Below are 15490 nucleotides of genomic sequence, written 5' to 3'. Positions count from 1 at the left end.
TGCACCCACATCTCTTTGCTCTCTGAGAATAAAAATTCTAAGTCAGTTGGAATTTAAAATTGAGCCTATGTAAATATTTTCAAAACCAGAAATTAAAAAAAAAAAAAAAAAGGGACAACAATGATTTTGAACAAGTCTCCGAGTCCAAGCTGACTCAGTTATTACAGGTGCCGGAAGGAAAACTCTCCTCTGTCTCTGTTCTTTCCTTTCCCCTCTACTTTCCAGTTCTCCTGGTGCCACTCAAGTCCGCCAGCGTCCCCTCCAAACTGCACTGTCATCGCTCCTGGCCACTGAAGAGCGTGTGACCTGGGTGCACACCGGCGCCTGCCAGCAGTCAGGGCTGTGCCGGGGGAGGGGGGGTTGGAGGATGCCTGCCAACCCCTGGGCTCCTCTTGTTGATGCGGGGCCTGTGGGTGGCCCCAGCTGGTCAGGTGGCCCCTCAGGCTCGTCCCTCTCTCTGGGCCTCCCGCCCTCTATTTAGCAGCAACGCTAAATAGCAGGATCAGGTGTCTGCCATGCCACGCGTCCTGGGAGAGGGGACTTTCGGGGCCTGAAGATAGTCTACAGGCTGCAGTGCCCAGTGGCCTGGCTCCTGACCCTTGCCATCAGGTGCCTGTCGGGGATGAGGGTGCTGCGTCCCCTGGGGGCACGTGGATCCTGGGAGAATCAAAACAGGCTGCCTCTGACACGTGCTGCTGGACTCCTTGGTGGGCTCTCCAAGGCCCCTGTGGGCAGCCCCTCTCCCATGCCTTCTGCAGCCTCATCCTCTCTGTGCCCCATTCCCACTCCACCTGTCTGCATGTGGCTGTGTTGGACCCGCCAGGATCGGCGGTGGTCTGTCCCTTCACCCTTCGGGCAGGTTTTGTAGAGCGGCTGGTGAGAGGTTAGAGTAGGTGCTGTGCGGGTGGTCTGCTGAGGGTCTGTCTCCTCCTCCCCACTCCCCTGAAACTGCTGGGAGGCTTAGCCCCCTCGGGGCCCCAGGTTCTCAATTGCAAGTCAAGAACCATAAGGAGCACCTTCCTCATGGGGTTGGGATAAGGCTTAAATGAGAAGGTCTAGGGCAGTTCTGGTGGCTCAGATGGTAAAGAATCCACCTGCAATGCAGGAGACCAGGGTTCATGCCCTGGGTCGGGAAGATCCCCTGGAGAATGGCATGGCAACCCACTCCAGTATTCTTGTCTGGAGAATCCCATGGACAGAGGAGCCTGGAAGGCTAGAGCCCATGGGGTCACAAGGAGTAGGCACTGTTGACAATAGCCAGGACATGGAAGCAACCTAGATGTCCATCGGAGATGAATGGATAAGAAAGCTGTGGTACATGTACACAGTGGAGTATTACTCAGCCATTAAAAAGAATGCATTTGAATCAGCTCTAATGAGGTGGATGAAACTGGAGCCTATTATACAGAATGAAGTAAGTCAGAAAGAAAAGCACCAATACAGTATATTAACGCATATATATGGAATTTAGAAAGATGGTAACAATGACCCTATATGCGAGTCAGCAAAAGTGACATAGAAATAAAAACAGACTTCTGGTAACGATGACCCTATATGCGAGTCAGCAAAAGTGACATAGAAATAAAAACAGACTTCTGGTAACGATGACCCTATATGCGAGTCAGCAAAAGTGACATAGAAATAAAAACAGACTTCTGGACTCTGTGGAAGATGGCTAGGGTGGGATGATTTGAGAGAATAGCATTGAAACATGTATATTATCATATGTGGAATAGATCGCCAGTCCAGGTTCGATGCCTGAGGCAGGGGGTTCAGGGCCGGTGCACTGGGATGACCCTGAGGGATGGGATGGGGAGGGAGGTGGGAGGGAGGGTCAGGATGGGGAACACATGTACACCCATGGCTGATTCATGTAAATTTATGGCAAAAACCACTACAGTATTGTAAGGTAATTAGCCTCCAATTAAAATAAATAAATTAATTAAAAAAACCTAAAACTAAAAAAAAAAAAAGAGTAGGACACGACTGAGCAAGTAACCCACACTCAGGGCGGGGCTGTGTGAAGCTCAGTGACTGTAACTATTTCTATTTTTATTCTCGAGACACAAACTAAATGCCATGAGACCCACCAGGAGCCAGAAGCTGCTGTAGAACTGCTACATCTGAGCCCTGGGGAGACACAGTCTCGGGGGGCAGGGAGCAGGGGTCAGGAATTGCAGTAGGGAGAGTGAAGGGAGACGAGTCAGGAAGAGTGGGAGAGGGGAGTAGGCCGGGAAGAAGGAGGGGAAGGGGTTAGCGTGAGGGTCAGGACCATCCGACAAAGGAGGAACAGGCTGCCTTGAGTCTCTGCAGAGTTTCTAGGTGCACAGGTGGGTGTGGGGTATCCCAGGCCAAGGGTGAGGCGTGAGCCAAGGCCTGTGGCTTGAAGCTAGTGGCCAGCTGGGCAACCACAGGAGCTGGGCCTGGCCAGAGGGCAGGGTGTGGGGAAGGGCAGACGTGGGCTGGAAGAGAAGGCAGGCACTGGGCCAGCAGAGCTGGGCAGGCCACGCTTGAGGGCTTGGACTGTGGGGGAGACGATGGAGGGATGGTTTGGTTTCCTTTGGGGCTGCCAAGATGGGCCTTTATTCCTCTTCTGTATCGGTCCAAGGTCAGCATTTCAGGGGATGGGTAGCTTGCTTCTCAGTCAGCGACCCAGGTTCCCAGGTTGCACTGACATCCCTTAAAATCTGGCATCACCTGCAGGTTTGGGGCGGGGCTGTCACAGGTTCCAGGATTCTGGAGTCTAGGAAGACTGAGATCAAGGTGCCGGCAGACCCAGTGTCTGGTGAGGGCCTACTTCCTGGCTTGTGGGTGGCTGGCTGTCTTCTCACATGGCAAGGAGCAACTGGGGAAGTTTCTCTTGCCTAGAGCGTATGTATATGGTGGTGGTGGGGAGGGGGGTGTTGGAGGGAGTGAGGGAGGAAGAGAGACAGAGAAAGAGGGTCTTGGTTGGGAAATATTTGGATGAAAGTTTGGGGTGGGTGCAACTCCCACTTCATTCTGGGCCTTCAGAGCTGGGGAGCAGCTCCACACAGCAGAGAGAGAAGGTCATGGACCCAGGAAGGAGACAGCTGAGGAGGGCATTGTAGAGGACCAGCCCTGCACATGGGGGCAGCGGTGGGTGCGGGACCACCTGCCTGCATTTCCCAGGAAGGACAGTCAGGCTCCGAATATGAATGGTGGGAGCTGCAGACAGTGAGCCTACTGGGGAGGGCAGGGGCGTCCAGTCTGGGTGGAGGTAGCCAACCTGGAGCAGGGGCCTTGGAGAGCAGGAGAACAGAGGTCCTGAAATTGGTAGAAGTCTTGGGAAGAGCTTTGGACGCAAAGGGCCAGAGACCCCGGTGAGCTTGGAGCCAGTTGGAGCCATGCTTTGACGGGGGAAGGGCCCTGTGGACATCTGGCCATGTCTGCTTGGCCTGCACGTGAGGCCTCTTCCTGGAGGCCCGGGGGCCTGTGTATAGCATCTGTGACTCTGTCCCATGCTGTCCAGCCTGCTGGGAAAGTCCTCTCTAAGTCTCATCAAGGGGACAGAGCCCAGGGTAGGTTAAGAAGACCTGGTCTCCTATCCACACTGTACTGACTGCTCCTTTGCTCTCAGATCCCTGCTCTGCCCGTCAGTGCCTGGCAGGCTGACCAGGGCATCACCCAAGGCCCCCTGCCCTCTGGCTTTTGACAGGGTCCAGCCAATGGGAAGCCAGGTGGGCGGGACAGGGGAGTGAAGTGAAGTGAAAGTTGCTCAGTCGTATCCAACTGTTTGAGACCCCATGGACTATAGAGTCCATGGAACTCTCCAGGTCAGAATACTGGAGTGGGTAGCCTTTCCCTTCTCCAGGGGAAGAGATCCCAACCCAGGGATCAAACCCAGTTCTCCCTCATTGCAGGCGGGACAGGGGAGAGGTCCGGTGTTTATTTGTCCAGCTCCTCCTCTGCTTTGGGCCCAAGTTCCCAGGGACTCCGGGCTCCATGGCTGTGGCTCTTTGGGAGGCTTCTCACCAGGCTCCAGGTCATCATTTCCTCCCTGGGACGGTGCCAGCTTCCCACTGTTCCTGAATTCCGGGTGCCTCAGTCTGTCCTGGTACCCTTGACCCTGCCCACCTCTCTGTCCTTCATCAGCTCCTCTTCATTCAACCTTTGGCATATGCCTGCTGTATCTTATAGATAAAATACAGCATATCTAGTTAAACTTGACTTTCAGACATACAATAAATACTCCTTTAGTCGAAGTGATGTGGTGGTTTTTGTTGCCAAATCGTGTCCAATTCTTTGTGGCTGCATGGACTGTAGCCCACCAGTCCCGTGTAATCCTCTGTCCATGGGATTTTCCAGGCAAGAAGACTGGAGTGGGTTGCCATTCCCTTCTCCAGGGGATCTTCCTGACCCAGGGATTGGACCCAGGTCTCCTGCATTGGCAGTCGGATTCTTACCATTGAGCCATCAGGGAAACCCTGTCCAGGTATAGCAGTCCCAGTTATTTCATAAGATACACTACACAATTCCCTGCTGTTTATCTGAAATTCAAATTTAACTAGGTGCACTGTATTTTTCTTTCTAAATCTGGTTATCCCACTTACAGGGCCCCTAATTGGCGGACTAATGTGTCCCTCAGATCACAGGCATTTCCAGTCACCCCTGACTAGAAGAAAGGTTGGGTTTGAAGCACTTACACTCTGCCTGCATAGACAGAGCTATCAGTTCAGTTCAGTCGCTCAGTTGTGTCCGACTCTTTGCGACTTCATGAATCGCAGCCGCCAGGCCTCCCTGTCCATCACCAACTCCCAGAGTTTACCCAAACCCATGTCCATCGAGATGTTGATGCCATCCAACCATCTCATCCTCTGTCGTCCCCTTCTCCTCCTGCCCCCAATCCCTCCCAGCATCAGAGTCTTTTCCAATGAGTCAGCTCTTCGAATCAGGTGGCCAAAGTATTGGAGTTTCAGCTTCAACATCAGTCCTTCCAATGAAGACCCAGGACTAATCTCCTTTAGGATGGACTGGGTGAATCTCCTTGCAGTCCAAGGGACTCTCAAGAGTCTTCTCCAACACCACAGTTCAAAAGCATCAATTCTTCAGGGCTCAGCCTTCTTTATAGTCCAACTCTTACATCCATACATGACCACAGGAAAAACCATAGCCTTGACTAGACGGACCTTTGTTGGCAAAGTAATGTCTCTGCTTTTGAATATGCTGTCTATGTTGGTCATAACTTTCCTTCCAAGGAATAAGCGTCTTTTAATTTCATGGCTGCAGTCACCATCTGTGGTGATTTTGGAGCCCCCCAAAATAAAGTCTGACACTGTGTCCACTGTTTCCCCATCTATTTGCCATGAAGCGATGGGACCAGATGCCATGATCTTAGTTTTCTGAATGTTGAGCTTTAAGCCAACTTTTTCACTCTCCTCTTTCACTTTCATCAAGAGGCTCTTTAGTTCTTCTTCACTTTCTGCCATAAGGGTGGAGCTATGGGCTGCTTCTTTCTCCTATGCGGCAGCATCAAGTTTCCCTAAGGGCAAGAACACAGTCTAAAGATGAGGGGACTGACCCCGACATCTCCCCAGTTGCATGGCATCAACACCTAAAATGCCCCCAAGACCATGCACAAAGGCCCATCTGGTCCCTGTGCCCATGAGCCGGTCCTGGCTGTCAGTAGTGACATGGCCAAATTCTCAGCCTCAGCTCTGAGCTCACAGCAGAACCCCGAGGGGGCTGGCATCTAGGACAGGACGCTTGGAGAGAGAGGGCAGGGTGTCAGATGGGTGTGAAGTTTCTCAGACTTGCTCCCCTGCCACCAGCTGGAGAAGATGCTCTGCCTTTCTGGGACTCCCGTGATGAGATCAGACCTACCTGGCAATGATCTTCCATTCTCAGCCCAGGATTCAGAGCCGTCATTAGACCTGTGCAGGTGACGCAATCAGGGTGTGATGTCTCACTGTATTCACAGCCCCGGGGATGGGGAACCGTGGGGCCAGGTTAGAACCTGGTTCTCCCTGAGCCCCTTCCTCCTGCTTTCAGAAATCCACCCTCCTTCCTCCTTGCTGCTCCAGCTTGGTCTCCTTCGCCCCATTCATCTACCACTGCCAGCATTTTTAGGGACATTGGGACACCCCCAAGCACCCAGAGAGCCAGCAGAAGTCATCCCAGCGGGGGACTCAGCCCTTACATGGGGAAGATCATGGCCCAGGGTCGGGGCCTCGCCTCCGAGCTGAATGATGGCGTGACTGCCCAGGGTCAGGTAATCCCTGGAGAGTTTGGGAAGTGCTGAGACTCCCCCTGGTCCACTGTGAGGGGGTGGCTCTGACAGCTGGGAGCAGGTGGGGTGGGCGACCCAGAAAGAACGGGCCCTTTTTCCAGCTTGGCTGCAGAGCATTCAAGAGAGGGCCTGGCCTTAACCGGAAATGGCTGTGGACCTGAAAATGGCACAAATTCTGGCTCTGGGAGTGGACCCACGCCAGGCAGAGTAAGAGTAATAACAGTGGCTTTCTGTGTGTGGGGGGTCGTGTGCAAGTTGCTCAGTTGTGCGTGACTTCTTGCGACCCCATGGACTATACAGTCCATGAAATTCTCCAGGCCAGAATACTGGAATGGGCAGCCTTTCCCTTCTCCAGGGGATCTTCCCAACCCAGAGATTGAACCCAGGTCTCCTGCATTGTAGGTGGATTCTTTGCCAGCTGAGCTACAAAGGAAGCCCAAGTGTATGTGTAAATCAGCTAGTTTAATCCCCACAACTACACTTGAGGTAGGTACTACGTTAACCCCATTTCACAGAGGAAGAAACTGAGGCTCAGCGACATCAGGCAATGTGCCAAGATGGGACAGCTCGTGACTGGAGAGGAGCCACTGAGGAACGTCACATCTGCCTTCAGTGCCATGCTGAAATGTGACATCAGTCTGCTCCAACATTCACAGCGTGGTTATGAAAACACAAGACTTCCTATGAGGAACTAGGACTTAACGAGGGACACTATGAGGAGACATAATTGGACTCAGTGTAAGGAAGGGAAGATGTTCTGGCAGTCAGAGTGGCCCAGAGGTGGACAAGGTGACTGGGAGGGACTGAGTCCCTGCGATTGGATATATGCAAGTGAAGAGGCTGGTCATATTTTCTGAGACCCTGGTAATAACAGACACTGTACTCTGGGTTCTCACAGCTCCATCACACAGACACTGCTGTCCCCAATTTACAGATGAGGAAACTGAGGTCCAGAGAGATTACGTGACGATAGTTATGCACGTGACTGGTGGGGAAGCCATGACTTAAAACCAAAGATGTGTCTCCAAAGCTGTGCTTGTACCCATACATCTATTGAGCACCTACTGTGTGTCTGGTACTATTCTCCTCTGTGTGTGCTCAGTCACTAAGTCCAGCTCTTTGGGACCCCATGGAGTGTAGCCCTCCAGGCTTCTCTGTCCATGGGAGTCTCCAGGCAAGAATGCTCGGATGGGTTGCCATTCTCTTCTCCAGGGGATCTTCCTGACTCAGAAATCGAACCCGAGTCTCCTACATTAGCAAGCGGATTCTTTACCACTGAGCCACCTGAAAGTTATACTATTGTTTTAGACACTAAGATTCCAGACGGACCATTCTTTGTCCTGGTGGACATCAGATTCCAGTGAGGAGAGAGACAACCCAGAGTAACAAGACCAAAATAGAACTGAACAAGAATGTTGTTGTTCAGTCGCTAAGTCATGTCTGACTCTTTGTGACCCCATAGACGGCAGCATGCCAGGCTTCTCTGTCCTTCACCATCTCCCAGAGCCTGCTCAAACCATTGAGTCGGTGATGCCATCCAACCATCTCATCCTCTGTCGCCCCCTTCTCCTCCTGCCCTCAATCTTTCCCAGAATCAGGGTCTTTTCCAAAGTGTTGGCTCTTCACATCAGATGGCCAAAGTATTGGAGCTTCAGCTTCAGTATCAGTCCTTCCAATGAATATCTAAGGTTGATTTCCTTTAGGATTGACTGGTTTGATCTCCTCACTGCCCAAAGGACTCTCAAGAGTCTTCTCCAGCACCACAATTTGAAAGCATCAGTTTTTTGGTGCTCAGCCTTCTTTATGGTCCAACTCTTACATGATTACGGGAAAAACCATAGCTTTGACTATATAGACCTTTGTTGGCAAGGTGATGTCTCTGCTTTTTAATATGCTATCTAGATTTGTCATAGCTTTTCTTCCAAGGAGCAAGTATTTTTTAATTTCATGGCCGCAGTCACCTTCTGCAGTGATTTTGGAGCCCAAGAAAATAAAATCTGCCACTGCTTCATTTTTCCCCCAATTTCCCCATTTTCCCTTTTTTTTCCCCAGAACAAGAATGCGGTGAGACCAAAGGTGAGCTGAAGTCAAGAGGGTTTGAGATGGTCAGGGGAGGCCACCCTGAGAGGTGCATCTGAGCTGAGATCAAAAAGGCAAGAGGGAGAAAGTATTGATATTATGAAGAGCTGAGAAAACAGTGCTCTTGGCAGAGGAAACCACAGGTACAAAGGCCCTGGGGTGAGCCAGGGGAAGACCAATGTGGGGAAAATGGTTGAGGTAGGGGACCAGATCACTGGGGACCTGGTCCTCCAGGGTTTAAATTTCTTTTGTAATTATTGGAAGGTTTGTAAGCAGTGGTATGCTGCAGACAACTCATGCCCACTCCTGACAATCATCTGTTAAATCTTCAGGATTTTTTGCCTGTTGTTAAACTATTAGTAGCTTGAAATCAGCCACAGTGGGAGTATTTACACCATGGAAATTGGCAAGCACCACAGGTCATGGCTTTGCACCCTGGGAAGCAGGTGGTTAAGCAGTTATCTGCATTGCACTGGTTTTAGACAGGGAAGTGGGCAGAGGGGATTTGCTCTTGAAGGAACCCTCTCTGGCTGCAGGGAGGAGACTGGCCTGCAGGAGACGGAGAAGTAGGATGCCCGCAGGGACAGTCACTGCATTGGCCCATGTCGCAGAGATGGGGGTTTGGACCGGTGTGGGCCAGTGGATGGATCTGAGTGGTTCTGAAGGCAGATCCAGTGGGCCTCGTTAAGATGACCCCATTACTGAAGCTCAGAGCTAAGAGGTGACCTGCCAATGTTACAAGGCTGGAGTGTGGAGGAGCTGTGATTGAGCCCAGGCCTTTCTGTTCCCTATACCTCAGTGTTTCCCCAGATTGCCCTGAAAACTCTTCCTGGGGAAGGTTATGTTCTAGGACAAAGAGGAAATAATTAATGGGTGACCCTCAGCCCTAGTGGGCTTCCCAGGTGGCTCAGTGGTAAAGAATGTGCCTGCCAAGCAGGAGACGTGGGTTCAATCCCTGGGTAGGAAAGATCCCCTGGAGAAAGAAAAGGGCAACCCACTCCAGTATTCTTGCCTGGGAAATCCCACTGACGGGGAAGCCTGGAGGGCTACAGTCCATGGGGTCGCAAAGAGCTGGACACAGTTTGGTGACTAAATAACTCAACCCTCGCTTCTTGTGGTTGGAGCAGGCCCTTCCCACACCTCTTCTCGAGGGCAGTTCCTCTGAACTCTGTGGAGGGTGTGGGGCGTGGAGGGAGCCAAGATGTCATGGCAGAGACATTGAAAGGCCTAGCCCCCTTGATGGGCCCTGGGGCCCCGGCCAGTGCCCTGTCCTCTGTCCCGGAGGGCCCAGCGGCCTCGGAAGGGCTGCCCCAGCTCTGGTACCCGAGACCTTCCTGGGGGGGCGGGGCGGGTTCAGGGGATGCAGAGCAAGGATGAGGGCTGGAGCTGGGACCTCAGAGGACTGGGGTGGGAGGGAGGGTTAGAGACATACCTGAGAGTCTATCTCAGTGGGGGTGGGGAATCTAAGCAGTGCAGGGTCTTAGCAAGATTCTGGCAGAACCGCTATGCTTGTCTGCCTCACGCTCGCTACGCCTTCACCCATACCCCGCAACTCCCCCATCCACCCGTCACCCCTCCTCACCCCCCACCAGCTACACAGACTCCCCATCCCTTCCCTGGAGCCGCCCTTGGCACCAGGCCCAGAAACAGGGCTCAGCTGCTTCAGGCCCTCCCTCTGTGAAAACTCACTCTCAGACAAGCATCCTGTGCCAGGCAGGCCCTGCCACTGTGATCTGGAGGGAGCGAGAAGCGAAACTCAGGCTGGTAGAACTCCTACCAGCTGTCAGGCAGAGCTGCTTGCTTTTCTCAAAGAGTTAGAGGAAGGTTTCCCCTCATCCTCTGTCCCCAAAATATTAATCAGATCCTAAAAGCTTTCCTATCCTTCTAGAGTTTCCTCTTTGTACACACACACACGCACTATTTTTACCAAAATGAGATGCTGTTACATGTTCTATGTGGATTATTTCATTTAATCCTGGGTTGTTGTTATCTCTAGTTTGCATTTCTGGAAAATGAGGCTCAGAGAGGTTGTGTACTTTTCCTAAGGTCACACAGTTGGTCGAACTGCCTGGCTCCACAGCCTCACTCTCTGCGTTCTGGGCATCATCACCTCTGGATGCAGAAGGCCAGCTTTGTCCCTGTTGCAGGGCGTTTGGGGGCTGCAGAGTAGGCTGGGCTGGAATTCTGCGCAGAGGCCTGATCTGCCATTCCCTTCTGCTGTGCTGTGAGACTCAAGCCCTGGGGTCAAATTCCAGCCTCACTGTCCTTGTTAAAGCTTTCCAAAAGGGGATTCTATTGCCATTTAATTGTGTCTCTGCCCTTGAAGCGGGCTCCCAACTGTCTATAATGGACAGCTTGACCTTGAATTTCTCTCTCCGGAAGCCCAAGAGATAGAGGTTGCCCTGGGAGGTCTGGAACCTGGGCTGCTCCGCAGCGGTGGAACCTTGGCACTTCCTGCCTCCCTCACCTTGATCTCCACTTTTCTGAAGTTCCTTTCAGCCCTGAGGTAAGCTCCTGACTCCTACCCTGGTCACTGTAGCTCGCTGGAGAGGGGTGGGGGGAGGTAGGGTGGGGTGTCGGGCGGGGAGCCTCCTCAGGCTGGAAGGAAGTGGGAGTTTAAAAACAGGTTCTGGACCCCCTAGACCGGGGTCCAAATTCCGAGCAGGACCTATGCAGTTGTGCAAGGCCCATGCTCCCAAGATTCCCAATTGGTTTTACGGCCTGCTGTCACTGTCTTGAAATTCTTAATTTTCTGAGTAAGGGGTCCAGCTTTTTCCTGTTGCGCTGGGTCCCACAGATTGCACAGCCAGCCCTGCTACCCATTATGAGCCATGTGCCCTTGGCAAGTGACTTCTCCTCATTGATCCTCAGTTTTCTCATCTGCAAAATGGAGCCATGCTTCCACCTTTTGCAAGGTTTGTGCTGAGAATTCAAAGAGAGACTCCAGGCCAAGAGCCAGGCAGCAGTAAGTCCACAGCAGGCGTCGTGCCCTGAAATTGTGGCTGTCTTTCTATAGGGCTCTGTGGGGCCCTGCATAGTCGTGTCTGACTCTTTGCGGCCCTTTGGACTGTAGCCCCCAAGGCTCCTCTGTCCATGGAATTTTCCAGGCAAGAATGCTGGGGCAGGTTGCCATTTCCTTCTCCAGGGGAATCTTCTTGACCCAGGTATCGGACCTGTGTCTCCTCTGTCTCCCACATTGCAGGTGAATTCTTTACCCTCTGAGCCATCCAGGAAGCCCCATCTGTATGGCCAGACAGGGAGAAATATCTCTGGAGCCACATGCAGTCTGTCTCCCAGTCTTGTTCACGGGTGGGACATTTCAGGCCAAAAATAAAATCCTCCCTGGGAAGTGAATGGTCCCACCACCTTCTCAACCCCCCTGCCTATGGCTTTATTGGGTCAAGTGGTTTAGGGCCCTGTGTTGCTGGGAGATGAGGTTACAGAGTGGTGTGAGCCTGGGAAGAGATGAGGGTCTGGTGAGGCTGTTCCGGCAGCTGCTTTAGCAGAAGGCGGGTCAGTCATGTGCCCTTAATAAATGAAGGCTTGACGCCCGGGGATGGGGGTGCTGATGGAGCCTCCCCCAGGGCCGCCTCCCTCAGTCTATATCCTTGGAGGACCCCATGTCCCAGCAAAACTCAACCTTCCTGACGCTTCTAGAATCCCAACTTCATAGCTCAGCAATTTCCCAATGGTGAGACCTTGGGCAACTTACTTAACCTCTCTGGGCCTCAGTTTCCCCATCTGCAAAATAGCAATTAAATGAGCTCCCACGTGGGAAGTGCTTACAAGTGTGCTGAAAGCATTAGACATTGCCACGGCTGGCCTGCCTGCCTCCCTTCCACTCTGAGCCCATCAGCAGGCTCTGAAATGGCAGTCTGGCAGTGTCTCTCCTTTAGCTGCTTATCACCTTCAGGATAAAGCCCAAACTCCTTATTCCATTTTCTCTGAGCCTCTGTGCAGTGAGCCCTGCCCAGGGTCCATTTCCCCTTCTAGAGTCAACAGCCTCAGGATTTGCCCTGGGAAATCTTCAGCCCCCACGGTAGAGCCCATGATGTGACTGTCAGTCAAGCCAAGGGGCGGGCACATGACCCAGGCTCAGCCAGTTGGGCACATTCTCTAAGGACTTGGCCTCTTAAGGATGGAGAAGCTTATGTAAAGAGGTTGGAAGGATTTACAGGAATACCCTGAGTTCCTGCTGTCTGGATCTCCAGGGCTGCCCTGGGACCTGGTCCTCTCTGAACCTGGCTCTTCAGCCTTTCTTCTGATTCTGTGCAATCCCTCACAGCCTCTCACGGATGTGTTCTTTGTCCAGAGTGGCCCTGCCAGTTTCCGTTGCAGGCATCCCAAGGTCCTGGTGGAGATGCTCTGGATACTGCTGACAACTTCCCCAGACATATCCTGGCTTTGACCTTCACCTTCAGCTTTTAAGGATCCACCTACTGTCCTCACAGGGCTTCCCTTGTAGCTCAGTTGGTAAAGAATCTGCCTGCCGTGCAGGCGACTTGGGTTTGATTCCTGGGTTGGGAAGATCCGCTGGAGAAGGAAATGGCAACCCACTCCAGTATTTTTGCCTGGAGAATCCCACGGACAGAGGAGTCTGGCAGGCTACAGTCCATGGGGTCATAAGAGTCAGACATGACTTAGCCACTAAACCTACTGTTCTCACAGTCCATGTCTGCTACTGTGTGTCTCTGAACATTTGTCTCTGCCAGTCCTTCTGCAGGAATGCCCTTTCCACCTTACTTCTCCTCACTCATTCTTCTTTTTAAAACTGAAGTATAGTTGATCTACAATGCTGTGTTTGTTCCAGGTATACAGGAAAGTGACTCAGTTATCCATATGTACCTATCTATTCTAGTTCAGATTCCCTTCCAGTAGAGGTTATTACAAGAACTGAGTCGAGTTCCCCGTGCTAGACAGTAGGGCCTTGTTTAAGAGTGGGATACGACTGAGCGACTTCACTTTCACTTTTCACTTTTATGCATTGGAGAAGGAAATGGCAACCCACTCCAGTGTTCTTGCCTGGAGAATCCCAGGGACGGGGGATCCCGGTGGGCTGCCGTCTATGGGGTCGCGCAGAGTTGGACACGACTGAAGTGACTTAGCAGCAGCAGCACCAGTATATATTTGTTAATCCCAAACTCCTAATTTATCTCTCCTCTTCCTTTTTCCTTTGGTAATCCTAAGTCTGTTTTCTATGTCTGAAAGTCTGTTTCTGTTTGGTAAATAGTCATTTGTATTTTTTTTTTTAATTCCACATGTAAGTGATATCTGCCATTTGTCTTTCTCTGACTTACTCTACTTACTACAATCACCTCTAGGTCCATCCTCATTCATTCTTATCTTCAAGAACCACCTCATACATGCGTACTAAGTTGCTTCAGTCATGTCCGACTATTTGTGATCTTGCGACCCCATGTAGCTCGCCAGGCTCCTCTGTCCATGGGATTCTCCAGGCAAGAATACTGTAGTGGGTTGCCTTGCCCTCCTCCAGGGGATCTTCCCAACCCAGGGATCCAACCCACATGTCTTATGTCTCCTGCATTGGCAGGTGGGTTCTTTACCACTACTACCAACTGGGAAGCTTAAGAACCATCTCAGACATTGTCAAAACTGGGGGGACTTCCTCTGCCCCTCCTCCACAGACAAGCCCCATCCCCAGGCCTGGCTCTGACCCTCTGGGCAGCCCCGGGGCTTCTCTCCCTTAGCACCAGCAACCCTTCATCTGAGCCGAAGGCCAGATCCAGGTCCACCTTTGTTTCTTGGTTGGTCTCAACAAATGCTTTCTGGGCTCCAGAACCATGGAGGGTCAGATAGCTCCCTTGGGATCTGCTCAGGGACTCCTCTGCCAGGTGGACTCCTCTGCCAGGTAAGACCGAACCCATTGCCTGTGGATGAAGAGTCATGAGGGGAATGCTGAAGAGTGCAAGCTGGGGAATTATCCCAGAATAACAACCCAGCTCCTCTGGGTTGGCTGTTGCCCCATCCTCAACCTTTGGTCCAGAGCCTGCCCCAGCCTTAGTCATAGCCCTAGCCCCTGCCCAGCTCCAGCCACAGACCCAACCTCACACCCTGCCCTCAAGCCCAGCCCTGTCTCTGCACTTGCAGAGCCCCTGCCCTACCTCGACCTTCACTGCAGGCCCTCCTGACGGTCTCCCCGGTGAGACCCTCCCAGGCTGCCCTCTGCAGAGCCCCTGCTCTGATTGAATGGGGCCTCCAGTGGGGAAGGCCAGGCCAGATAACTGGGCAGTGAATGGAACAGGTGTATCAGAGGCAGGCACCATGCCCAGGTCCCCGCCGGTGACAGAGGCCCTGCACCAGGTAACAGGGCAGAGCATTAGGCAGGGGCAGAGCCAGGACCAGGTTTAGGTCCAGAAGTTTCCTTCTGTTCCCCCACCTCCCCTGCCCGAGGCCAGGCTTCATCCTTGGCCTTGGGGGGGGGTGGGGGTGGGGGGTGACAGAGGGGTGGAAGAGAGAGAGGCTGAACCCTCCATGGTTGCTGACTATCCCACCTAGGGAAGTACCAAGCTATAGCTACCCAGAATCAGGTTAAAGGAGGCAAAAAGGGAGTCCCAGGACAAGCCAGTAGGATTTGGGAAACTTGCAAGGTAGCGGTATCAAGGAAGATCAGCCTTGAAAGAAGGGTAAAAATAGCCCAAGTCCACCCTCCCCCCCCTCCACCCTGAGGTCACCAACGCCTCTCCACCCCTTCCCCTGGGGAACTGAACCAGGGTGAAAAAGGCCCCCAGGACCTCAGGGAATCAGGCCCTCCACTCCACCCCCAGGTGAATCCTGCAATAGACAACGTCATGAGAACGGAAGCTAGCATTGTGACGTCATAGGTTGGCGATGGCTTTGTGCTCCCGGAGTGAGTCAGCCAGGCCCCTTCCTCCTCCCTGTGCTCATGGACCCCTGTCTGACTCTGGGGGCTGGAAAAGCTGACCAAGTAACCCCTCCCCTTCTCACCCTGCTCCTCCCATGTGCTGGCCTCGCCCAGCAGGTGGTCAATGAATAGCCCGCTTAGGGAGATTGTCTTCTTTTAGCTGTAACTAGCAAACCAGACTTAGGTGAGCAGCCCAGGAACTCTTGGCAAGGCTGTGTTGAAACTGCCTGTTAACTAGGCCACCTTCCCAGTTTGACTGTGAGCTTATTCCAAGTGTCTAC

The 15490-nt window shown here is 52.6% G+C and overlaps 1 protein-coding gene across 3 annotated transcripts in view; it reads left to right on the top strand.

The window, feature by feature from the left end:
* Positions 1-15490, top strand: part of CCDC197 (coiled-coil domain containing 197) — a 38045-nt gene that overhangs the window by 9771 nt on the left and 12784 nt on the right. Inside the window, exon 1 of one of the 3 annotated variants that reach the window (XM_044933386.2) lies at positions 9766-10832. The exons of 1 other annotated variant lie outside the window; for it this stretch is intronic. The gene's annotated coding sequence lies outside the window, so the exon portion shown is untranslated. Of the gene's footprint in view, positions 1-9765; positions 10833-14882; positions 15394-15490 lie in introns of those variants that run through there. One more of the 3 variants, XM_025271733.3, reaches the window with a different exon arrangement.

Source organism: Bubalus bubalis, chromosome 20 (assembly GCF_019923935.1).
Source record: "Bubalus bubalis isolate 160015118507 breed Murrah chromosome 20, NDDB_SH_1, whole genome shotgun sequence".
NCBI classification, from domain to species: Eukaryota; Metazoa; Chordata; class Mammalia; order Artiodactyla; family Bovidae; genus Bubalus; species Bubalus bubalis.
The sequence above is the reverse complement of the archived record's forward strand: the minus strand, read 5'-3'. Positions and strand labels throughout refer to the sequence as shown.